Source organism: Bos taurus, chromosome 10 (genome assembly GCF_002263795.3).
Source record: "Bos taurus isolate L1 Dominette 01449 registration number 42190680 breed Hereford chromosome 10, ARS-UCD2.0, whole genome shotgun sequence".
NCBI classification, from domain to species: Eukaryota; Metazoa; Chordata; class Mammalia; order Artiodactyla; family Bovidae; genus Bos; species Bos taurus.
In genome coordinates this window covers 22,465,310-22,491,827 of record NC_037337.1, presented here as the reverse complement: position 1 = coordinate 22,491,827, position 26,518 = coordinate 22,465,310, and the positions used below count along the sequence as shown (strand labels likewise).

Genomic DNA, 26,518 nt, shown 5'->3' with positions numbered 1-26,518 from the left:
GACAAAGGCATAGGATTAGCCTCTTATCAGCATGAACAGCTCTGTTCTGGCCTCTCCATGTTCCACCTGAGGACCACCAGACCCCCACGGTGATCCAGCAGGCAGGGGAAAAGAAAGAGGAGTTCCAGAGACAGCAATAAATTTACATTCTACCCACAGCTCTCGCTGTGGCAGCAATCTTCACTGTGAAATCAGCAGTTTCAGGAGAGCAGAAGGTAATTCAGCCCCTCCAAAACCACGTGGCCACTTCAGGGCACTGCACACATTTTCACTCTTTATGGCAGGTCTCCTTGGATGACTGTGCTCTGTTGTGAGCCTGGGAATTACAGGACAGAATCAAGGAAAGAAAGAGGGAGGGAGAGTGGGAGGAAGAAAGGGAAGAAAAAGAGAACACACAATGAAACACATCAAGAGCCCATTACCCTGTGGGTCTGGTGAGCTGCGGGCTGCGTTCCACCTCAAACACACAGAGATGTGCTGTCCGCAGCCAGCACACTCTCCTGGCTGAATTCATTCTCTCAGGAGGAGGTCAAGTAGGGTATAATTCAGATCTTGACAGTCAGGGCAGAATTAAGAGGAAGAACCAAGAATCATAGACTTCGCTCATTTTAATCGGCAGAGAAGGACCCAGAAGGACACGGACAAAAGCGCTTAACAACTGTTTACTAAACACCTACTTAGTGCCCAGCACTGCTGTAAGGGTTCAGGGCAACCGGGAGACAGCTGAAGCTGACCTCAACAGGCCCTCATGCCCTCTGATTCATAGGAGGTGGGCAGTGAGCCATCACCAGAGAGGAGAGTTATTGAGGGCCCTCTCTTGGTCCTGGAGAAAAGGATAAGACTGACAGACTGTCCCAGTCATAGGTGACATATGGCCACAGGTTTTGGCTTGTCCCTGAGGCCAACACTATAATAAGCCTTCACTGCACTATAAGGTCTATTCTTTGTTTTACTAAATGATCCTCTAACACAGTGGTTTTCAACCCTAGCTGTACATCAGAATTAACTAGGGAGTTTTCTTTATATCCTGATGCCTGGACCTCATCCCAAACCAATTAAATCTGACTCTCTGTGGGTAGCACCCAGGCTTCAGTATTTTTCAAAACTTCCCAGAGGATGCCAATGTGAGGCCAAGATGGAGAACCACTCATCAAGGTGGAGGTGATTGTGCTACTTACCTTTCCAGTTTTCCTCTGCCTCTATACTCCTTTTGTCTAAGCTGTTATATTTCCTCTTTATTTTTAGTTTGTTCTACTTTGTCCTTTCAATAGCTAATTCTACAATACCCCATTAAACCTTTTTTCATGCTTTAACTTTGCTCTCTCTCATTTAATTTGCATTGCCCGCTCCACTTACTCCATCTTCCCATTAAGCTTATTTTGTGCTGTGCTGTCTCTAGTATAGCATAGCATCGACACTTACAGGGCCCTTGACATGAGCAGAGTACTACAGGAGACACTTAACTGCTACTAGAAATTAAATCCAATGCAATCATATTTTCCATTAAATCCTGTGTGACAGTTATGGGCCCTGGTCCTGCGGAAGATGGGCATTTTGGCAAAGTCTATCTCCCTTTCTAGGAAGCAGCTCCCCGGGTACATAAATAAAAGATTCAAAATAAATATACTGCAACAAAAAATAAAAGGAACATCCACAACTAGGGGCGAAGGAAGATTAAAAGCTGTCTGAATCTAAACAGTACATGTGGCCTGCCAAAATATTGGCCTCACTCTACGAGGGAGATGCTGCCATTTGCAGCAGAAAGAAAAGGCCCCCAGATTGTCTGTAAAACTGGTGAAGCTGTTCTCTGGGGGAAGAACATCTGCTGATTCGAGCTCATTTGCTCGTTGTCCACAGGCAAGCCCAAGAGCAGGCAGGCGAGTGGCAGAGGCACTGAGGACGAGATGAGGAAGAAAGGGCGGGGAGACAGTCCCAGAAGCAGACTCTTCAGAACTCAGGGGAAGTCACGCAGCACATCTCCTGCCACTCGGGTAGGAGCCGCCTTGGAGCCTCAGAACTGCAAATCTGCAGCTTCTTCTTGGGCCAGGTGAGCCCTGAAGAGCCCGAAATGTTGTTACCCTCAAGGAGCCTGGCCTGGCACTGAGCCCACCATAGAAGCCAGTGGATGTTTGCCCAATAAGTGGGTGAATGGAAAAATGACTTCCCTGATGAAATGACTCCTGGGAGAGACGATGAGAAGACGAAACTGGAAGGTGGCTCTGTTATCCCACTCAGATACTTTAGTCCCTTGATGCTCTGCTGGGGCTCCTCTCTCTTCTTTTCCTTTGATTTTGTTTTTCAGGAATCAAGTCAGATGTCTTGTTGGAGCAAGAAGAGATGTTTGTTTCTTTTAGAGAAAGCGATGTTTTGCAGTGCCAAATGACAGGGGCAGGGAAATTAATAATTTCATGATATACTGGTGTCAGAGGAACCAAGATGCTCCCTGAACTTTATATACCAATGAGGAGACTTCTGTGGCCCCAGTATCCAGAACAACTTTACTTGCAGAGGCCAGTTCTCCATGGAGATTCTTGAAACTACAGTGAGAGAGGAGGGACTTACTATTGGATGCCCTCCTCACGGTGCAACTCCTCTGGCTCTGCATGTGTGCGTGCGTGTTAGGTCACTTCAGTCAGTCAGTCAGTTCAGTCACTCAGTCGTGTCCAACTCTTTGTGACCCCATGAATCGCAGCATGCCAGGCCTCCCTGTCCATCACCAACTCCCGGAGTTCACTCAGACTCACATCCATCAAGTCAGTGATGCCATCCAGCCATCTCATCCTCTGTCGTCCCCTTCTCCTCCTGCCCCCAATCCCTCCCAGCATCAGGGTCTTTGCCAATGAGTCAACTCTTCACATGAGGTGGCCAAAGTATTGGAGTTTCAGCTTTAGCATCATTCCTTCCAAAGAAATCCCAGGACTGATCTCCTTCAGAATGGACTGGTTGGATCTCCTTGCAGTCCAAGGGACTCTCAAGAGTCTTCTCCAGCACCACGGTTCAAAAGCATCAATTCTTTGGCGCTCAGCCTTCTTCACAGTCCAACTCTCACATCCATACATGACCACAGGAAAAACCATAGCCTGGACCAGACGGACCTTTGTTGGCAAAGTAATGTCTCTGCTTTTCAATATGCTGTCTAGGTTGGTCATAACTTTCCTTCCAAGGAGTAAGCGTCTTTTAATTTCATGGCTGCGGTCACCATCTGCAGTGATTTTGGAGCTCCCAAAAATAAAGTCTGACACTGTTTCCGCTGTTTCCCCATCTATTTCCCATGAAGTGATGGGACCAGATGCCATGATCTTCGTTTTCTGAATGTTGAGCTTTAAGTCAACTTTTTAACTCTCCACTTTCACTTTCATCAAGAGGCTTTTTAGTTCCTCTTCACTTTCTGCCATAAGTCACTTCAGTTGTGTCCAATTCTGTGCAGCCCTATGGACTGTAATCTGCCAGGATCTTTTGTCCGTGGGATTCTCCAGGCAAGAATACTGGAGTGAGTTGCCACACTCTCCTCCAGGGGATCTTCCCAGCCCAGGGATAAAACCTTCGCCTCTTATGTCTCCTGCATTGGCAGGTGGGTTCTTTACCACTAGGACCACCTGGGAAGCCCCTGGCTCCGCACAAGTTACAGCAAAGCCTACTCTTCCCATCTTCCACAATGATCTAAGGGTAGGTCTCCCTGTAGATCAGTCACAAGGTGTACCCATGCATATTATTTTAAGACTGAATGAGGCAGCATTATCCCCATTTTACTGTCTAGAAAACTGAAGCTTAGCAAAGTTAAGTGACTTACAAGTAAGTGGTGATGTCAGGAGCAAACCCAGATTCTCCAAGTCTAAATCCAGTGGTCTCTCCACTACAGAACAACTGCCCCTTGAGACTAGAGCAGGCTGTGGAAAACAAGGGCTCCCGAGGACCCTGCCCAGCCTGCTGTGTAGATGGTGTTTGGTCTGAGGGTCGTGTGAGCAGAGGTGGGCTTACCCAGCTGCCTGCTCACAGCAGTCTGTGCAAATTCAAAGAAATGAAGTATGAGTTTAAAGAACTCAACTTGAAGAACAGGAAAAGCAGCTCTCTGCTTGAGGTTATGGGGAAGGGAAGGCTGAAATGTGATGAGAAGGCTTGCAAAGGTCCCTACTCATTACCCTCAAGTCTTTCCTTCTTCCTTCTGTTTTCACTGAGGCCAATAAACAGATCTTTCTCCATTGCTATGTCATCTGTGTTCATTTGCTTGGGACTCCTCAGGCAGCACTCTGGTCCTGAAAATATTTAATGAAATATTGACTACCTCAGCCTCACAGCACTCTCCAGCCACTGTGCACTAATGGAAAAGCCAGAAGCACAGTTTGTGTATTAAGGTCAGTAGTGCCTTTCTTAACCTTCCTCTGTCTGGTAAGTCTGAAGGAAGCAGATTTTTTTGTAATGATATGGCTTATCTTTAGAGCCACAATCCCAAGGCCTGAGATCCTTCCTGTGGCCATGATCTTGAGAATGTTCTCTTTACTGATGTTCCTGTGTGCCCCTGGTGTGTTGTAGACAGCGACTCACTTTCAAGTCAGACATCCTGTGAACAGAAGAAATCATTTCATTTCAGTCAGCATTTTTGAGGACCAGTGTGGGTTCCACTGTTTCCATTATTTCCCCATCTATTTGCCATGAAGTAATGGGACTGATGCCATAATCTTAGTTTTCTGAATGTTCAGTTTTCAGCCAACTTTTTCATTCTCCTCTTTCACTTTCATCAAGAGGCTTTTTAGTTCTTTGCTTTCTGCAAGGCTTTCATCAAGAGGCTTTCAAGAGGCTTTTTAGTTCTTTGTTTTCTGGGTGGTGTCACCTGCATATCTGAGGATATTGATATTTGTCCCAGCAATCTTGACTCTAGCTTGTGCTTCATCCAGCCTAGCATTTCTCATGATGTACTCTGCATATAAGTTTAATAAGCAGGGTGACAATATAGCCTTGATGTATACTCATAAAACTAAGATCATGGCATCCAGTCTGATCATTTCATGGAAATAGATGGGGAAATAATGGAAACAGTGACAGACTTTATTTTGGGGTACTCCAAAATCACTGAAAATGGTAACTGCAGCCATAAAATTAAAAGATGCTTGCTCCTTGGAAGAAAAGCTATGACAAACCTAGGCAGCATATTAAAAAGCAGAGACATTACTTTGCCAACAAAGGTCCATCTAGTCAAAGCTATGGTTTTTCCAGTAGTCATGTATGAATGTGAGAGTTGGACTATAAAGAAAGCTGAGGGCAAAGAACTGATGCTTTTGAACCATGGTCTTGGAGAAGACTCTTGAGAGTCTCCTGGACTGCAAGGAGAGCAAACCAGTCAATCCGAAAAGAAGTCAGCCCTGAATATTCATTGGAAGTACTGATGCTGAAGCCGAAACTCCAATACTTTGGCCACCTGATGCAAAAAAACTGACTCACTGGAAAAGACCCTCATGCTGGGAAAGATTGAAGGCAGGGGAAGAAGGGGTCAACGGAGGAAGAGATGGTTGGATGGCATCATCGACTCAATGGACACAAGTTTGAGCAGGCTCCAGGAGTTGGTGATGGGCAGGAAGCCTGTCATGTTGCAGTCCGTGGGATCACAAAGAGTTGAACATGACTGAGTGACTGAACTGAACTGATGGGTCCCACAGGTGTTTTGGAGGGATTACATGGGAGATAAAGACCAGACTAAGCAAGAATGAGGCCACACTTATACATCGTAAAGAACTGCACATGCCTGCACGCAAAGTCCCTTCAGTCGTGTCCAACTCTTTGTGACCCTGTGAACTGTAGCCCACCAGCCTCCTCTGTCCATGGGATTCTCCAGGCAAGAATACTGGAGTGGGTTGCCATGCCCTCCTCCAGGGGATCTTCCCGACCCAGGGATCAAAACTGAGTCTCTTAGGTCTCCTGCATTGGCAGGTGAGTTCTTTACCGCTAGCGCCACCCAAAGTACTGTATACAAAGGCAAAAATGTGGGGCTGAGGGGCTGTGATCTGGTAGAAAGATGCCTCAGGAGTGTGCCTTGAAGTGGTGTTTTCATAGCACATAAGACTGAGAAAGATGGTAAGAATGGGGGGCCGATGGAGATTATGGGGAAGAATGGATAAAGCATCCCATCATAGTCTTGTCTCTCCTACTAACTGTCCAAGTCTCAGATGTCCTGGTTTTTATATAAATGTCAAAAAAGAAGGAAACTAACAAATAGCCAAGCAATGAGCAAAGTGTTCGCAAATATAATTTCATTTATTCCTCACAGATTGTGAAGAAACATAAGTTCTTCCTGAGAGCTCTCTCCTGTCACATGAATGGCCAGACATCCCCCAGGGACTGGAAAGTTGTGACCTAATTGCTGAACAGGAGACAGAAAGAATGACTGAGCACCAGAAACAGAGCCTGCTCAAAGCCTGAGGAAGGGGGCATCCAAGGGTGGGGCCATGGCACACTTTTCTACCTTCTACCTAGGCAACCTGCATAAGCTGTTTCTGCTTAAGTTCCATCCTGCTCCCGCCATGGGCCCAGGCCAAGCTGCTGTAGCAGATCCTGACTCTTCCTGACCAAGTAGTCTCCTAGCCACCCTGCCCCATTTTCTTTCTCCAGGGGATCTTCCTGACCCAGGGATCAAACCAGGGTCTCCTGCATTTTGGGCAGATTCTTTACAGTCTCAGTTCAGTTCAGTCACTCAGTCGAGTCCGACTCTTTGCAACCCCATGAATAGCAGCACGCCAGGCCTCCCTGTCCATCACCAACTCCCGGAGTTCACTCAGACTCACGTCCATCGAGTCAGTGATGCCATCCAGCCATCTCATCCTCTGTCGTCCCCTTCTCCTCCTGCCCCCAGTCCCTCCCAGCATCAGAGTCTTTGCCAATGAGTCAACTCTTCACATGAGGTGGCCAAAGTACTGGAGTTTCAGCTTTAGCATCATTCCTTCCAAAGAAATCCCAGGGCTGATCTCCTTCAGAATGGACTGGTTGGATCTCTTTGCAGTCCAAGGGACTCTCAAGAGTCTTCTCCAACACCACAGTTCAAAAGCATCAATTCCTCAGCACCCAGCTTTCTTCACAGTCCAACTCTCACATCCATACATGACCACTGGAAAAACCATAGCCTTGACTAGATGGACCTTTGTTGGCAAAGTAATGTCTCTGCTTTTCAATATGCTATCTAGGTTGGTCATAACTTTTCTTCCAAGGAGTAAGTGTCTTTTAATTTCATGGCTGCAGTCACCATCTGCAGTGATTTTGGAGCCCAGAAAAATAAAGTCTGCCACTGTTTCCACTGTTTCCCCATCTATTTCCTATGAAGTGATGGGACCGGATGCCATGATCTTCGTTTCTGAATGTTGAGCTTTAAGCCAACTTTTTCACTCTCCACTTTCACTTTCATCAAGAGGCTTTTTAGTTCCTCTTCACTTTCTGCCATAAGGGTGGTGTCATCTGCATATCTGAGGTTATTGATATTTCTCCTGGCAATCTTGATTCCAGCTTGTGCTTCTTCCAGCCCAGCATTTTTCATGATGTACTCTGCATATAAGTTGAATAAGCAGGGTGACAATATACAGCCTTGACATACTTCTTTTCCTATTTGGAACCAGTCTGTTTTTCCATGTCCAGTCTGTTGTTCCATGTCCAGTTGCTTCCTGATCTGCATATAGGTTTCTCAAGAGACAAGTCAGGTGGTCTGGTATTCCCATCTCTTTCAGAATTTTCCACAGTTTATTGTGATCCATACAGTCAAGGCTTTGGCATAGTCAATAAAGCAGAAATAGATGTTTTTCTGGAACTCTCTTGCTTTTTCCATGATCCAGTGGATGTTGGCAATTTGATCTCTCGTTCCTCTGCCTTTTCTAAAACCAGCTTGAACATCTGGAAGTTCTCGGGGTTCACGTACTGCTGAAGCCTGGCTTGGAGAATTTTGAGCATTACTTCACTAGTGTGTGAGATGAGTGCAATTGTGCGGTAGTTTAAGCATTCTTTGGCAATGCCTTTCTTTGGGACTGGAATGAAAACTGACCTTTTCCAGTCCTGTGGCCACTGCTGAGTTTTCCAAATTTGCTGGCATATTGAGTGCAGCACTTTCACAGCACCATCTTTCAGGATTTGAAATAGCTCAACTGGAATTCCATCACCTCCACTAGCTTTGTTCATAGTAATGCTTTCTAAGGCCTACTTGACTTCACATTCCAGGATGTCTGGGTCTAGGTGAGTGATCACACCACCGTGATTATCTTGGTCTTAAAGATCTTTTTTGTACAGTTTTTCCATGTATTCTTGCCACCTCTTCTTAATATCTTCTGCTTCTGTTAGGTCCATACCATTTCTGTCCTTTATCGAGCCCATCTCTGCATGGAATGTTCCCTTGGTATCTCTAATTTTCTTGAAGAGATCTCTAGTCTTTCCCATTCTGTTGTTTTCCTCTATATCTTTGCATTGATCACTGAGGAAGGCTTTCTTATCTCTTCTTGCTATTCTTTGGAACTCTGCATTCAGATGCTTATATCTTTCCTTTTCTCCTTTGCTTTTCAATTCTCTTCTTTTCACAGCTGTTTGTAAGGCCTCCCCATTTTGCTTTTTTGCATTTCTTTTCCATGGGGATGGTCTTGATCCCTGTCTCCTGTACAATGTCACGAACCTCCATCCATAGTTCATCAGGCAGTCTATCTATCAGATCTAGTCCCTTAAATCTATTTTTCACTTTCACTGCATAATCAGAAAGAATTTGATTTAGGTCTTACCTGAATGGTCTAGTTGTTTTCCCCACTTTCTTCAATTTAAGTCTGAATTTGGCAAAAAGGAGTTTATGATCTGAGCCACAGTCAGATCCCAGTCTTGTTTTTGCTGACTGTATAGAGCTTCTCCATCTTTGGCTGCAAAGAATATAATCAATCTGATTTTAGTGTTCACCATCTGGTGATGTCCATGTGTAGAGTCTTCTCTTGTGTTGTTGGAAGACGGTGTTTGCTATGACCAGTGTGTTCTCTTGGCAAAACTCTATTAGCCTTTGCCCTGCTTCATTCCATATTCCAAGGCCAACCAGGAAAGCCCCTACACTCTGCCCCAACTCCCACAAAACCTGCTCCCTCCCCACTGCTGTCTTCTACCTCTGGCTTTGATTTATTGTTCAGGCAGACTCTATCTTCATCAGGCCCAGAAGAAGGTTGTCTTTGTCCATCAGCATAAAACTCTTAAAATTACTTCTAACCTGTGGCAGACAGAAATCACAGTCATAAACATAAGCACTATCTTGGAATTGTTCAGAATGACTTCCTGAATGATTTTGGAGAATTCAACAATAATTATCTAAGAAGATAGGCTTATTTGAGTCCTGCTAACTGTTCTTTTGATGTTAATGCAACTTTAAGCCTACAGCACTTCCTCCTGCCTCAGGGCCTTTTAAAAATATGTCCTCCTTTCTCCTACAGAAAGTTCTTCCCCTTCACAGGCCCCCTATACTTGGTGTATCAAGCAGAATCCCAGCAGGAGAGAGAGGGCACTGTCAAAGTGGTGATTAGGGAGACTCTAATGAAAAGGACATTTGTGGGCCGGTGTTAAGAATGGAATTGCATCCCTCAAGAAAAATATGTTCAAGTCCTAACCCCCAATAGCATAGAAAGTGACCTTATATGGAAATAGCATCTTTGCAATTGATGTAATTAGTTAAGATGAGGTCAGACTGGAGTAGGGTGGGCCTCTAATCCAACATGACTGATGAATTTGTAAGAAAGCCCTGTAAAGACAGAGACGCTAAGCAAACACCACAAAACAGCAAAGGCCAGCCAAGCCAAAGAACACCCAGGACTGCCAGCAAACCAGCAGCTTCTAGGAAGAAGCAAGGAAGGATCCTGCTAAAGGTTTCAGAGTGAGCATGGTCCTGTTGACACCTTGATTTCAGACTTCTAGCCCCTAGAACTGTGAGGCAATAAACCTGCTGTTTTAAGCCATCCAGTTTGTGGTACTTTGTTAAGACAGCCATAAGAGATTAATACTGCTGGGTTATGGGAAACCCAGAAAAAGATAGTGAAACATCTCGGTTTGGCAACAGAGAAACAGCTGCTGCCCTAGGCCTAAAGTATGAAGCACAAGAGCCTTTACCAAAACCTGCAGCGTCCGGTGGAGGAAAGCAGAAACTAGCAAGGCACAGCCAACAGGAAGTAGCCTGGAGTAAAAACTCACCTTTCTCCTTCTCTCCAATCTCCTGATGGTGCCTCCCATTGGCCAAAATGAACAAGATGTCAGCGAGCAAGGGACCCAGGTGGATGTTTCCATTGAGGTCAGCCTCCTGGAGCAGTGGTCCCCAAACGTTTTTGCACCAGGGTCCGGTTTTGTGGAAGACGATTTTTCCATGGACCCGGAGGTGGGGCATGGTGTCAGGATGATTCAAGCACATTCTATCTATTGTGCCCTTTATTTCTAATCTAAAGCTGCAGCTGATCTGACAGGAGGTACTGGTCTGCAGCCTGGAGGTTGGGGGCCCCTGTCCTAGGGGAGGAAATAGAGTGATCTGGAGGGACAAACAGACACTATCCAGCACTCCTGGGTAACTTCTGCTTTTGAGTCTCAACTGCAAAGTCACTTCTTCAAGAAAGCCTTCCCTGACCTCCGGACCAGATCCTGGCCCCTGTAACATGCTCTCAAAACCCTGCATCTGCAAGGTCCTTGTCAGTCTGCAGCACTGGAGAAATTCGTTATGCAAATCAGTAAGCAGTGACTGGGGCTCATGCTAGAAACTAAACTCCGTGAGGGAAGAGACCATATCTGTCGTTCATTACTGAATCCTCAAGGTCTGGCTCATAGTAACAATGACTAGATTTATAGGATGTGCCAAGAGCCAAGCAACCTGATATAAAAAGATCAGGTATGTAAGCCCAGAAAGTTGCCCTTTGCAACAAACTAGAGAACACGTACACATCCTATGGGTACAGATATTGCCGTTTGTAGTGTCAGAAATCGTGCCCACCTTCAGTACTTGCTCATGGTCCTCTAGAAATGCTGGGTGAGATGGGCTGTTGGATAAATGAGATGACAAGAGGAAGAAGAGCAACTGCCATGAGGTCAAGCAAATTTGAGCTTGCTTCCACCTGAATGCTCAGGGCAATCTGGTCCCAGTTACACTGGGGAAAACAAGAAACCTCAGGTGGGTCTCTGCTCCACTTGCACCCATCCTCAGATATTGGACACCTTTTTGTAGACCAAGTGATCCTCTTCCCAGATTCAGCTGCACTTTCTAGTTTCCATTACTAATTTGCCTGTTTAATTTCAATATCTCATAGATTCAGTTCAGTTCAGTTGAGTTCAGTCGCTCAGTCGTGTCTGACTCTCTGCAACCCCATGAATCGCAGCATGCCAGGCCTCCCTGTCCATCACCAACTCCCGGAGTTCACTCAGACTCACGTCCATTGAGTCAGTGATGCCATCCAGCCATCTCATCCTCTGTCGTCCCTTTCTCCTCCTGCCCCCAATCCCTCCCAGCATCAGAGTCTTTTCCAATGAGTCAACTCTTCAAATGAGGTGGCCAAACTATTGGAGTTTCAGCTTTAGCATCATTCCTTCCAAAGAAATCCCAGGGCTGATCTCCTTCAGAATGGACTGGTTGGATCTCCTTGCAGTCCAAGGGACTCTCAAGAGTCTTCTGCAACACCACAGTTCAAAAGCATCAATTCTTCGGCGCTCAGCTTTCTTCACAGTCCAATTTTCACATCCATACATGACCACTGGAAAAACCATAGCCTTGACTAGATGGACCTTTGTTGGCAAAGTAATGTCTCTGCTTTTGAATATGCTATCTAGGTTGGTCATGACTTTTCTTCCAAGGAGTAAGCGTTTTTTAATTTCACGGCTGCAGTCACCATCTGCTGTGATTTTGGAGCCCCCAAAAAATGAAGTCTGACACTGTTTCCACTGTTTCCCCATCTATTTCCCATGAAGTGATGGGACCAGATGCCATGATCTTCGTTTTCTGAATGTTGAGCTTTAAACCAACTTTTTCACTCTCCACTTTCACTTTCATCAAGAGGCTTTTTAGTTCTTCTTCACTTTCTGCCATAAGGGTGGTGTCATCTGCATATCTGAGGTTATTGATATTTCTCCCGGCAATCTTGATTCCAGCTTGTGTTTCTTCCAGTCCAGTGTTTCTCATGATGTACTCTGTATATAAGTTAAATAAGCAGGGTGACAATATACAGCCTTGATGTGCTCCTTTTCCTATTTGGAACTAGTCTGTTGTTCCATGTCCAGTTCTAACTGTTGCTTCCTGACCTGCATATAGGTTTCTCAAGAGACAAGTCAGGTGGTCTGGTATTCCCATCTCTTTCAGAATTTTCCACAGTTTACTGTGATCCACACAGTCAAAGGCTTTGGCATAGTCAATAAAGCAGAAATAGATGTTTTTCTGGAACTCTCTTGCTTTTTCCATGATCCAGCGGATGTTAGCAATTTGGTCTCTTGTTCCTTTGCCTTTTCTAAAACCAGCTTGAACATCTGGAAGTTCACGGTTCACGTATTGCTGAAGCCTGGCTTGGAGAATTTTGAGCATTACTTTACTAGCGTGTGAGATGAGTGCAATTGTGCGGTAGTTAGAGCATTAACCTTGAAACCCAAAGTGCAGGTCCCAAGCATTCAAATACACCTCTCTTCTGAAGTACATCTAAATTTAGCTGTCATAAACAGGGAGGTAGTGGTGGTTTCTAAGTTTTTTACATTGGATTGCTCTTTTATACTTGGGTGAGTCACCCTTATCCAACTTTGCCTGGAGGGAGTTGGCAGTAAACACAACAATCATTACAACACCCACAGTCCTTGTGAACACACTATCAACCTCCTTATTTGATAATTCTTATGATTATGACTGTACATGTCAATAATTCTTATTGCTCCTAACTCTTAGCAGCACCACAGAGCACACAACATACACCTCTAACATGAAAATGGAGTGACAACGTCAAACTTAATTTCTAGGGTGGGTAGCGTTGAAGGGCATTGTCATCTCATTAACAGGCAGCAGGCTCCACATGCTTTCTGTGATTGGCAAAATCTCTCTTACGTAACAGAACAGCTGCCAGGGGCTGGTTTCCTCAGGCAGAAACGTGTCACAGAGAATGTGTTGACTCAGAGGAGGGACCAGGCAAGAACGAGTCAGGAGGCAGAGCTGTCCCCAAGCGAGACATGCAGAGGGTCTGCTCTTTCATCCACCTCACCCTCTTCTGGGCAGGTAAGGCAGATCCTGGAAACTTAACTGAGCAAGACTCAGTGAGGCATCAAGGCTGCCAGGGCCAGGCCCTCGAACATATCACCCCTTACTCAATGATCTTAGCCCCAGTCTTCACTGAGCCTATCTTGTGTCTTTTCTCTAGGAGTCATGTCAGCTGTCGTGTTGGTGCCTCAAGACCAAGAAAAGACTGTGGTTGTGGGGAAATCTGCCACCCTCAGCTGCTCCATGAAAGGAGCAACTTTCATCAGTAAATACTATATTTTCTGGTACAGGAAGACCCCGGGTAACACAATGACTTTCATATACCAAGAATGGGGTTTATATGGCCCCGGGTTTAAGGACAACTTCCGAGGTAAAATTGTTAATTTAACCAACCAGGCTGTGCTGGAGGTCCTGAAGGCATCAGAGAGAGATGAAGGATTTTACTACTGTGCCACTGATTACCACCCTGCTGCAGGCTCACTTCTAAGCAACTCAAAAAACACAGAAATCTAAGTGGAACAGCATCTTCAACAAGATCATGACTTTCTCTCGAAGAAATAGATTAATAAACGGAGGCCAGAGAAGGCTGACATCCATGCCTTTCCTTCAGGTTCAGTGGCTCATATCCTGCCCACGAGCTCCCGTGGTGCTCAGATAGGCAATCCCTAGTAGGGTGTGGAGGAGGAAATGGCAACCCACTCCAGTGTTCTTGCCTGGAGAATCCCAGGGACGGGGGAGCCTGATGGGCTGCCATCTTTGGGGTCGCACAGAGTCAGACACGACTGAAGCGACTTAGCAGCAGCAGCAGCAGCAGTGATAAAGAACCTGCCTGCCAATGCAGGAAACATAAGTGACACGGGTTCGATCCCTGGGTCAGGACGATCCCCTGTAGGAGAACTTGGCAATCCACTCCAGTGTTCTTGCCTGGAGCATCCCATGGACAGAGGAGCCTGGCAGGCTGCAGTCCTTGGGATCGCAAAGAGTAGGACACAACTGAGTGACTGAGCACACACACACACACACACATATACATACATATACACACACACACACACATATATTATACATGTACATATATAGAGATGACATTTGGAAGCTAGTTATGTAGATATTGTCAAAGTTTGGGAGCGATGGTTTTATAAGACCTGCAAGATGTATTTCTATCAAGAGAACCAGTGGGTCCTTCTGAAAGAGACTGGAAGAATGTGTTTGATGAGAAGGAGGAAAGAAAATATGTGTACAAATTTGTATAGCTGTGTGTTCTCTGTGATAATGATTAATATCTATTCTGTGCTTACTGTACTGTTCCGAACACTTTACATGAGTTACGTGAGTTAATTCTCTCAACAATCCTATGATGCATTTTCTATTATTATCCCCGTTTCACCAATGAGGACACTAAGGCACAGAATAGCTAAAACACTTGCTCAGGATACTCCTGCCAGTAAGGAAGGGTGACAATTTCAGGCTCTGGAGCTGGAGGACACAGTACGTGATTCAGGACGTTGGGAGGAGGTAGTCCATGGAGGATGCCGCCCCCAGGATGTGTCAGAAATAAGGAACAACAGGGCTGTGCCCTTGCCACCAGACCCGTTCCAACCAACGCTTCGTGACCCTCTGTCAAGAAACTAGGACAACGCAGCAGGGGTCCCAGATGACTTCTCAATGTTTTCTAACTCTGAGGTTTTGTGATCCTGACACAAGCTTCAATGTCTTCTAAAATCATCTGTACCTCTTCATCTTTGAAACCTAGTAAGAAAAGTCACATTTTCAGAAATTATGAGTTCCATCTTCACAGTGTTATAAAAAACAAATAAGAAGAAGTAAATTGCATTGAACGTTAGTAGTTATTCCCTAAATTTACTTAACATAAGAAAAAAGGCTTCCCTGGTGACCCAGACAGCACAGACTCTGCCTGCAATGTGGGAGACCTGTATTCGATCCCTGAGTCAGGAAGATCCCTTGGAGAAGGGAATCACACACTCTTGTATTCTTGCCTGGAGAATTCCATGGACAGAGGAGCCTGACGGGATATAGTTCATGGGGTCACAAAGAGTTGGACACGACTGAGCGACTAACATAAGAAAGCCCCAACGATAAAGTGGAATAACTGAGAAGAAATAAACTAAATGATGGAGTGCCAAGATGCAACCACTTTCAAGTGTGAACTCACTTAATCCTTATAACAGCCCCACAGGTCTTTATTGTCAGCTTTGTGTCACAGATGGAGATACTGATCCTCAGAGAGCCTGGGTAGCTTACCTAAGTTTCCTGAAGCAGAGCAGGGATCTGGGTCCGAGTAAAGGCAAGTGGCCCAGGCACTAGGCTAGGAGCCACGGGATACACTAAAGAAATCCATCACCTATAATACAGTCTGAATTAGAGAACAACTGGGAACAAGTGTGTGAAGTCTAGTCATCGGTGTGATGCAGAGGTTGTCCTTGACTCCTTGGCCAGTTCTGGGGAGAGGGCATGGAAGTGGGCTCCTTCTCCTTCCTCCTCCTGACTCCTTCCTCCTCCACTTTTCCCTCCCTTGCTTGAAAACACCAGTTGCAATTTCAGCTTCCACGTTGTTCTCACAAAATGCCTCACTCCCGTGACTGAGAGGACAACTGCTACCCAGCCCCCTCCCACTTTCACTCCTGAGCCCACCCCTAGGTCAACAGCTTGTTTCCCAGGCCACAGCATGGAAAACAGACCCACATTTTCCTCCTTTCTGATGCCTAGCAGCGGCAGTGTCTTATAGAATTCCCTGAGAGTCAAATTCCCTGAGAACTGAGCGCTGAAGAATTGATGCTTTTGAACTGTGGTCTTGGAAAAGACTCTTGAGAGTCCTTTGAAGTACAAGGAGATCAAGCCAGTCAATCCTAAATGAAATCAGTCCTGAATATTCATTGGAAGGACTGATGCTGAAGCTGAAACTCCAATACTTTGGCCACCTGATGAGAAGAACTGACTCACTGGAAAATACCCTGATGCTGGGAAAGATTGAAGGCAGGAGAAGGGGACGACAGAGGATGAGATGGTTGGATGCCATAACCAACTCTATGGACATGAGTTTGAGCAAGCTCCGGTAGTTGGTGATGGACAGGGAGGCCTGGCATGCTGCAGTCCATGGGATCACAAAGAGTCAGACACAACTGAGCGGCTGAACTAAACTGAGAGTCTCTCTGGTGCTGATGCGTTCACGGCCTTCTCCTTGCCTTCAAAGAGACTGTCTGGTATGGCAGCTACAGGAGTCTGGGGCCGATGTGATGAGAGCTAGAGAAATTCTGTGGGTCCCTGGCAGATCGATAGACTTGTTAACTTTACCATCCATGTACATCTGCACCCTGAGACAGAGTGTCTGAGTTCATCTCTTCCATTTTCACTGACTTATTGTCACTTACATAGCAGTAGCAAAAGGGCTCAAGATCTATCATCCACAACTCCCTGCATTCAAAATGAGCAAACTGACACCAGAAAGTGCTGCAGTGAATTAAGGTGAGGGAGCCACCGTGCAAAGAAGAGAACTGAGTTCAAACCAAACTTCACTTTAGGTAGGGTCTTAGCCCCCTGCAGCACCTCAGACAGAAAGTGCTGACTAATAAACTCTCCATATCAACAAGGTGAAAGAAACTGGAATTGAGGCTGCTTTCCTACTTCTCAATTCAACATCTTGCCTCCAAGTATAAATTGAAATCATGGGGTAATAACATCTCTAATATTTTGGGGTCAGAGTGCTTTATTCTTCCTCTAGCAAATACCGTCTCTCCTCTCTGCCTAATTTTTCTCCGTAGTATTTATTACTATTTGATGTGCTGTATATTTTACTTGCTTATTTATTTGTTGTTTAGCTCTCCACTGGAACACAGGGATTTTGCCTGTTTTGCTCACTGTGTCTAGCACTTGGAATAAATCTGGCACGAAATGGGCATGCAGTACATGTGTTGAATGAATGAGTGAGTGAAATATGCAATGAATGAGCAGCATGTATCCTGCACTGCTGCATGTTGGGAATGCAATAGTGCACAAGACTGGTGATAACTTTGCCCTCAGAAATGCTTTATCCAACCCTCATCTATCTGCTAACAAGATTTTCTAAAGAGTAGATAATAGAGCACTCTAGAACACCAAATAACTGACTCTTGGAGAGCAGACATCAATGCTCCTACATTCCTTGGACATCCCACCATGATCTGAATCAAATGGGAGGGTGAGGACAGGGAATGGCAGGCTTTCTCCTTTCACCATGTTTTCTCTCTTTTTAGTCCTAAGGCCCCAAGCCCCAAGTCTTGAACTGCTGGGGAGAAGCTTGAACATTTCTACATTATTTCCCAGAGGAATTTTGCAGACTTTCTCTCTAAACAGACTGCTGGAGCATGCCACCTCTGAACCAAAAGACACTGGAAAGAACAACTCCTAACTCCCTCTCCCCCTACCACCACCACCATCAAATGATTTTGGAATTCTTCAGGAATGCAGAATCCCTCAGGGTCTGTGTTTTTTGCAACTCACACATGCACAGATGCATACACTATGAGTGGTAACAGTGCACGACTGTGTAGATCAGACACTGGAGAAACTCTCTGAAGGCAGGTAGCCTGGATGCTTGAGGCCCCCAGGCGCAGCTGGCCTGGAGCAGTGCTCCACCCAGCATGCAGGCTCCATAGGAAGAGGACCTGCTAAAGGAAGTCAAGCCACCATGCGAGAGCTCCTATTCATTTCAATAGGGCAGGCTCTCCAACTCTGTGTTTAAATAAGAAATCTAGAGACTTCCCCAGTAGCCCAGTGTTTAAGAACACACCTTGCAGTGCAGAGGACGCAGTTTCGATCCCTGATCAGAGAACTAAGATCCCACATGGGCAACTAAACCCAAGTGCCACAACTAGAGAGCCTGTGCACCACAAACCCGGTGCAGCCAAATAAATAAATCAAAAAAAAAAAAAAAAAACTAGTAGCTGTAAGCTTTCCATTGCCTGCATACATGTGAGAGAATAGGGAAGCTTTAATGATCATTTTCTGGCTTAAGGACAAAGCCCCAGGAGAATTTATGACTTTCAGAAAAAGAACTGTCAGTATAAATACATTACTAGGACAACAAATTATTAAGAAAGGAAACCAGTCCAAAGTGTAGACTTTTGGAGATTAAAGCTATTTTCATAAAATATAACATTATTTATTCAACAAATATTTATTAAGTAGCTACTATATGCTAGGTACTTTTCTAGACACACTGGGAATACAGAAGGTTGGGAGTTTATTTTAGTGAAAATAAATACAAAATAAGTAAAATATGTGTTAAATTGTGATGATTACCATGGAGAAGACTTGCAGGGAGGTAGAGAGAGTAGGAAATCAGGGGTCTGATGGAGGCAAATTTTTTAAATCAGCTGATCAAGAAAGGCTACAAGAAGAAGCTTACATTTCAGCAAAGGTCTGGGATGAGCAGTAAGATATATTTAGAGTCTGGGTGTTTTCCAGAATTTTCTGTTAGAAATAACATTTTAACGGCCAGTTTTATGATGCATAATAGTACCAGTTTTTCTGTAACTTGGAGGAACAGGCAACAGTTTTTTGGTTTTGTTTGTTTGTTTGTTTTTTCTTCTCTTGCTGTAAGCTCTGTCACCAAGCATTCAGACTTCCATTTTTTAAAACCAATGTGCTGTATTTCCATGAATTAGTACCAGTGGGGAGGAAGCTGTGCTGAAAGGTCAAAACATAGAATACGAAAAGCAAGATGATAGAATTGCATTATTAACAAATGGAATCTGGAGCAGGTAATATTTTTCCCCCTCCTTAGGTGACCTAAGAAATGGAGAAATTGACTTTCTCTACAGCCCACAGCCAGCTGGTAGAAAAGTCAAAAGACAGCAGGGCTTCCAACCCCTGATCATGAACGCCTCCCACCACTCCCTTACCTGGTTGTCACAGGAAAGCACCCTATCACCACTGTATTTTCAGCCCACATCCCTGCTATGCTATTCTCCACTCTGGTCAGCTGGAAAATCTCCTCCTAGCCAAGTTGATCTGGAAGAATAAGATGTCTCATGGGTGTTGTGGGAGTCCAGAGCCTCAAAGAACTCCAGAAGGTCCACTACACTTCCACTCTCGCTTTCTACCCCTTTCTAAAGAGACTCCATGAAATCTCAAACGCTGTCCTAGGCATTTTGCATTCCTTGGGGAGCTTAGTGCCATTCCAAGTTCATAACATGTATTCAGTATAAATATGAAAGGCTGGTCTCCCGCTCTATCTTCTCAGCCTAAGTAAACCCCACTCATCAGGGACCCTTCTCCTCACTTCCTGATCTTTGTCCCCACAGCAGTGCCTCTGATCCTGTCTACTGAGGAATGGGTGGATCAATGGCCTGAGCCCGCCTTCCATTCAGAGACAAAAATTTCCCCTTCTTTCTTTTTCAAAACAAACACAAGTCCACCATATGACAATGCTGTTAAGAAAAAGAAAGCTAATGAGGTGCTATAAGATTATAAGAATGGCAGTGTTATTATACTCAGCACTGATCAGGTCTTCCCACAGGTCACTGGCCTGACAGGTTTCTGAATTAGCCTGACTGCTGGGAGAAATATCAATAACCTCAGATATGCAGATGATACCACCCTTATGGCAGAAAGTGAAGAAGAACTAAAAAGCCTCTTGATGAAAGTGAAAGTGGAGAGTGAAAAAGTTGGCTTAAAGCTCAACATTCAGAAAACGAAGATCATGGCATCCGGTCCCATCACTTCATGGGAAATAGATGGGGAAACAGTGCAAACAGTGGCAGACTTTATTTTTCTGGGCTCCAAAATCACTGCAGATGTTGACTGCAGCCATGAAATTAAAAGACGCTTACTCCTTGGAAGAAAAGTCATGACCAACCTAGATAGCATATTGAAAAGCAGAGACATTACTTTGCCAACAAAGGTCCATCTAGTCAAGGCTATGGTTTTTCCAGTGGTCATGTATGGATGTGAGAATTGGACTGTGAAGAAAGCTGAGTACTGAAGAATTGATGCTTTTGAACTGTGGTGTTGGAGAAGACTCTTGAGAGTCCCTTGGACTGCAAGGAGATCCAACCAGTCCATTCTGAAGGAGATCAGCCTTGGGATTTCTTTGGAAGGAATGATGCTAAGGCTGAAACTCCAATACTTTGGCTACCTCATGTGAAGAGTTGACTCATTGGAAAAGACCCTGATGCTGGGAGGGATTGGGGGCAGGAGGAGAAGGGGATGGCAGAGGATGAGATGGCTGGATGGCATCACTGACTCAATGGACGTGAGTCTGAGTGAACTCCGGGAATTGGTGATGGACAGGGAGGCCTGGCATGCTGCGATTCATGGGGTCACAAAGAGTCGGACACGACTGAGCAACTGAACTGAACTGAAGTCTTGGAGAAATTAAACAGCATTGAATTGAAGCCTTTGAAGAGTTATTACACAATGGAAAAGAAACCCACCAGAGTGGAATGTGTGTTCAAAATCTACTTTTGCCCTGTGAGAACCTACACCCATCCCCAGGCTCATGCACAAGGCAAGGAAGCCGGAACGGAGACAACCTGAGGTCCCTTCCCCTTCTCACCCTCTATGCTGCTGTGATCAGTCTTCCTATGAGCCAAGAAAAAGAGAAAACATTTGGAAATTTCAGCAAAAAGAAGTTAAAAGTGAAAAATCTCCTTAAAATGAAAATCATCAATAGTTGTAAAGAGGTACCAATAACAATATTCATTGATGGCCTACAGTCAAGGAGTACTTTTCTATGTGTAAGTAGGGGAAAACATGGAAGCAAGGCCAGAGTAAGGCATTGCCCAACATCAACTGGTGAGTGGCTGAGCTTGGACGCAAGCCCAAGTAGCTGCCTCCAAAGATATTGTGCCATGCAACCCAAGAGGCTCCATTTTCTGGAGCTTATTAAACCTTTTAAATCATGTCTGTGGGCAAAAGCGTGGGTCCAATCCCTTCCCAAAGTCGTTTCTGACTGTATTAGGCTCTATTCTATAAAAGGAAGCTGTGCAAGGAGGGAAGAACTATTTCCTTTGGGTTCCCCATGATACTATCCTTACATTCTGCAACCAAGAAGACTGATAGCCTCAGTGGTATGTTTGAAAGCACTTTTCCACCCTCAGTTTCCAGCGTGTGGTATCTATCTGGACTGACCCTCTTTGTGATATTCCGCCATGATAATGCATGAATCATCCTTTTGCAGAGAGTATCACGTCTGTCTCTCACAATTCTTATCAGGGTTCCCTCTTTTCCAGAGGTCCAGTCACTGAATCATCTGCGGGGACCATAAGAAGCGCTGGGGACTCCCTAAGGATCATCCGCAATGCCTCTGGATTGAACTTCCCAGTAGGTCACTCACAGCAGTTCACTCTTCTGGGTGAACTACTACCATCAAGTTCTAGAAAGACTGCATGAATTTTCTTTCTAAAATTAGTCCCTCCGGACTAAGGTTAAGCATTTCAAATTTTCCATGGAGGGAAGATTTATTCTCACTAGGAATAACATCAACAATCATTTATATATACAAATGAAAAAAACTGAAACCAGAGGCTGAGTATTATTGGGCTTTCACCACTACGAACCACAGAGAAACTGAAGGGGGTTGAAATCTCTCTAGTAAGCAGAATAAAAGGAGAATCTGCATCTAAGATCAGTGATCTTTCTCCAGCTAGATCTCACTGTCCCAGACCTACACCTCCATCTTAATCATACTTGGTCCTCTGTTATTTCATTTGAAATGGTTTCTTTGCTTTGCTATTTTGAACTTTCCCAATCTTTTCATCTTCCAACTTACTGCATCCAGAGGTGGCTGGGCCAAAGTGTGAGAAGAGATGTGTTGGTACCCTAAGGAACCAGCCCTGAATGACCCTTTCAGAAGTCCTGTTGGCCAGAGGGCTGTTCTGAATGGTGACAGGTGGCCAGAAAGTTAAACTCATATCTGCCTCTCACGTGAAGCTGACCATGCGGCATGGCTGTTTTTATTAGCCCTTGACTTCTAGAACATTGGAGGAAAGAGACAGAAAGAGCAAAACATATAATTATACCAAAGGGAAAGAAAGATGAGAGTGGGATTTTCTGAGTTTCAGATAAACACATTCTATAATCCTTCCCACATTTCAGATCTGTGAAAACATCCTTATCGTGTTAACAGAAGGTTTCCTGGCACAGTTTAAGTAGGCGTATTTTCCTCTCTTAAATAGGTGTCAATATAGTGCAGATAACAAAAGTGATTATACAAGAATAAATATGCTCATCGTTCACAAAAATATTAAAATGTGTTGAACTTAAAAGCAATCACCTGAAAATGGTCCCTCACGTTGCTAAGGTCTTTTTACCTATCTTGATATGACCAAGTTTAAATATTTGGTCTAAAAAATTTAGTCTATAAGCTGCATATGTGTTTTTATACATGAGTTCTTTGAATTGTAAAAAGAGCATGGATGGTGGAATCAGACAAAAGTAAGGAAGAATCATAGCTCCTCATTTACTGTGGGACCTTGAACAAGGTTGCCCAACTTCTTAAACCTCTGTTTCCTCAAAGATAAAACAGAGATAATAATACCTATTTCACAGAGTTATTACAAAGATTAAATAAAATAATTGCTAGAAGTCACCTGGCACTCCTGGGTGATTAGCACATCAAATGTGCTCAATTATGCTAATATTCTATACCCTTGACTCCTATTCTCTCTTTTTTTTTAATGTGGACCATTTTTAAAGTTTTTGTTGAATTTGTGACAATATTGCTTCTGTTTTATGTTTTGGTTTTTTGGTCACAAGGCATGTGGGATCTTACCTCCCCCACCCGGGATTGAATCCACATCCCCTGCGTTGAAGGGCAAGGTCTTAACCACTGAACCACCAGGGAAGTCCCAACACTCAGCTCTTAGTGGTCTGAAGGAGGGTGGTTTTTACTCAGAAGAGAGAATAAAGATCTAAAATGGGAAGAAACGTTGATAATAATCAGTAAGACTTTTTCAAACCAAAAAGTGCAAAGGTGCTGCCAGCATGTTTTTCATAAAAATATCTCATCGGGAATGTTCTTTCCACACAACTTCTCCACATTCTTGCATTGATGAACACTGTCATCACTGATGATAGTGAAAGTCTCAAAGATGAGTCCAGTACTGGAAGGTCTAGGTCCCCAGTAACATACTGTGTCTTCATTGCCCTCTGTCTGAACCAGATGAAGGTGGCCCAGGCCAGTCCCAGATTTAGCAAAAGTGACAAGGAGAATGAATTTTTGATGTCAAACTCTTCCAATAGACATGGTTCACATGTCTAGGAAAATAGCTGGACCAGGGAATCTCAACTTTCAGAAAGCTCAGCCTTCGAGCTTTGAGGATATTTCCTGCAGGGCCTTCCCAGTCTTAGGATATTTGATTGACGTACCTTATTAGGAATGCAGAGATCTTTCTTCATCCTTATAAAAGAACCTGTTACGTTTAGTTACTAACCTGTGAGGGGTGACATTTGTCCATCCTCATGTTACTCATGCCTTCTTCCTAGACTTAGTTCACCATAGCACTTGGCCAAGAAACTCAAGTTCCCTAAATAAATCCCATAGGTAAATCCCAAAGGTAAATCCTCATTTCAGTACTTTGGCTTTGTCCATTTAAAAAAAAAAAAAAAAACTAGAGAGCTTATGCAGGCGAATTAGGAAGAAAAGTCAGGGAATCAGAGCTACTGTTTTGCCAGAAATGCTTGTTCTGTTGGTAGAAGACAGTGAAGGGTATTATCTGTGCCAAATCCCTTGAGGGAAAGAAGCTGAGATCTGAGGAAACTTCCACCTGCTAAGAGGAACTGGCAGCCTGTTGACAAAAGTATGGGAGAGGGGGAGTCAGAACTTCACTTCTTATTCTGTGACTTGACATAAGTCACTCAAACTCTTTGAGCCTCAGATTGTCATCTGTACAATAGGTTATATTAGCTGATCGCTACGCTTCCTTAGGGTTTCCCTGGTGGCTCAGAGGTAAAGAATCCACCTGCCAGTGCAGGAGACTCGAGTTCGATCCCTAGGTTGGGAAGATTCCCCGGAGTAAAAATAGCTACCCACTCCAGTATTCTTGCCTGGAGAATTCCATGGACAAAGGAGCCTGGCAGGCTGCAGTACAAAGGGTCACAAAGAGTCAGACACGACTTCGCGACCAAACAACAACATGCCTGCTTCAGCACTAACAAGCTGTGGGTCTCAGTCCAACAAGAAAGAGAAGGAAGCAGCTGTGGGACAAAGGGAATCACATTTCATAGATTCCCAAGATTGTGATGCCCAGATTCCTGCCTGGCTGATTCCTTTATGTGATTCGATAAGGATAAAATCAGAAAAAGAACTAAACAAAATACACTCATGGTTAATCAAAGGGGATTGAAAGTCAGTGCTAACCTCAGACCTACCTTACTTTGCCTCCAGCTCACCTCCCTTGGGACACTCCTCCTCCTCTTTAATGCCTCATCGGGATTTTTCAAAAACTGTGATCACTCAAGGTTGAAGCTTTTAATCTCCCATGTATAAAAGGATATGCAAATGGAGTTCAGTTTCCTGTTGGGTCTCTGCCAAGGTCTTAGCCTGGCAGTTCTGGGAAAAGAGCCAAAGACCTCATATTTCTTGGCCGTTAACATTCTCCCATCTGTGCTCAAGTCAGCAGCCTGGGCTTTGGGCTGTGGCTTCTCTGTAGTCTTACACTCCCCTAGGTTTTAAAAATGGTTAAAGAATGGCTAAGAATGGTTCTGCAAAAAAATAACTTGGCCCTCAAGAAACCAGACAGAGAATTATCTGGTTATATTGGGAGCCAGTAAGAAAAAGACCGAAAGTCTATATTCCTAAATTATAGCCTCAGAATCCAATCTTTATAAACTACTTCAGGTACTGATATTAATTAGACTTAGGTAATGCTTGTAAATTAGTCATCTGTGTCAGTACAGGGTGTCTGACATCATACGTACACAAGGTGAGAAAAGTAATATCTTCAGGTGTAATAACAGCCCTGAACAGCATTTGAAAACAAAAGACCTGAAGAACGCAAGACATTTCAATGTGTTTCTGAGCCAGAAGCCCTGCTAAACAGCAGAATCAGGGATCAGACCAGTCGTCCCCTGTGTCTCCCTATTGAACTCACACAAAAGAGCAGCTGCCACTTTTATTCCACATGAGGCATCCAGATCCAAGTTCACTGAAATGTTGTTATCAACTTTCTGATGGAAAATAGCAAGTTCCAAACTATATAAAATCTGACCATTCGATAAGCACGGAATTTCCTCTTTTTCTATAAATATTCTGGCTTATTTTTATTTTCTAGTATTTCTTTTCTGAAGCCAACAGCCAAAAGGCTGTCCTGTGCTTTTGTATTTCCATTATAAGGTCAACATACAAGTGAAATTATTAATTTTTGTCACACACCTCTATGGAGGGACTTCCTCTTCCATTCTTCTGTTATCCCGGGCACCTTCCAGGAGCAAGGAGCTCAAGCTTGGAAATCTCTGGACAAATAGTCACCATAAACATCCCCTCCATGTCATTTGTTCATGGTCAATTTCTCGCAGTGTCTTCTGTGGCATTTACTTCTCAATATCTTTCCCTAATATTGACCATTGGGCTTCCACTTGATAAATTCAAACTTTCCTCTTTGAAATCCTCCCAGTCTCCTTCATCCTGAGCTTTACACCTTCCAGCAATGATGGTTCCCAGATCGTTTACATCTCAACAGGGAAGCGATGCAACATGGTCCCTTCCTACTCTGGTTTTTTGCATCTCAATCCTACCCCTACCCCTCCAAGTCTAGACAGCACCACCTTGTGCCACTGATGGGCATTTTCTCAGAGATCTGTTTCCAGAGCAGCATTTTGCATGTTCTGAAGGGAGAAGACGTGTAAAGCATATCTTTTGGGGATCAAGCTTGAATTCCACTGATACTGTGACTATTAAAGAAATAGTCTGATTCAGAAAGATTGGAAGTTTCTACCTAAATCCAGGTCCACCTACTTCATCACTGTAATTTGCTATTGGAAGAAGGATGTGAAGTGAGTGAAAGTCGCTCAGTCATGTCTGACTCTTTGGGATCCCATGGACTGTCCATGGAATTCTCTAGGCCAGAACACTGGAGTGGGTAGCCTTTCTCTTCTCCAGGGGATCTTCCCAACCCAGGGATAGAACCCAGGTCTCCCGCATTGCAGGTGGATTCTTTACCAGCTGAGCCACAAGGGAAGCCCAAGGAAGCCCAGGGGAAGCCAAACAGGAAGCACAAGGGAAGAAGGTTGGGCTCTACACATACCACTGTTTTAAAGTTGCAGTGCTGAATCTTAAATTCTACCTGAGGTTTGGGTTACGAAGCTCCAGGACAAAGGTTGGGATGCACC

At 44.4% G+C, this 26,518-nt stretch overlaps 1 protein-coding gene and 1 long non-coding RNA gene across 2 annotated transcripts in view; one reads left to right on the top strand and one right to left on the bottom strand.

Annotated features, from left to right (window-relative positions):
• The window catches only part of LOC132346295 (uncharacterized), a 36,959-nt gene extending 11,567 nt beyond the window's left edge, over positions 1-25,392 (bottom strand). Inside the window, exon 1 of the long non-coding RNA XR_009496084.1 lies at positions 24,560-25,392. This is a non-coding gene — a long non-coding RNA (uncharacterized lncRNA). The remainder of the gene's footprint in view (positions 1-24,559) is intronic.
• The window catches only part of LOC100336282 (T cell receptor alpha chain MC.7.G5), a gene marked incomplete in the record, with an annotated part of 1,089,855 nt that overhangs the window by 861,142 nt on the left and 202,195 nt on the right, over positions 1-26,518 (top strand).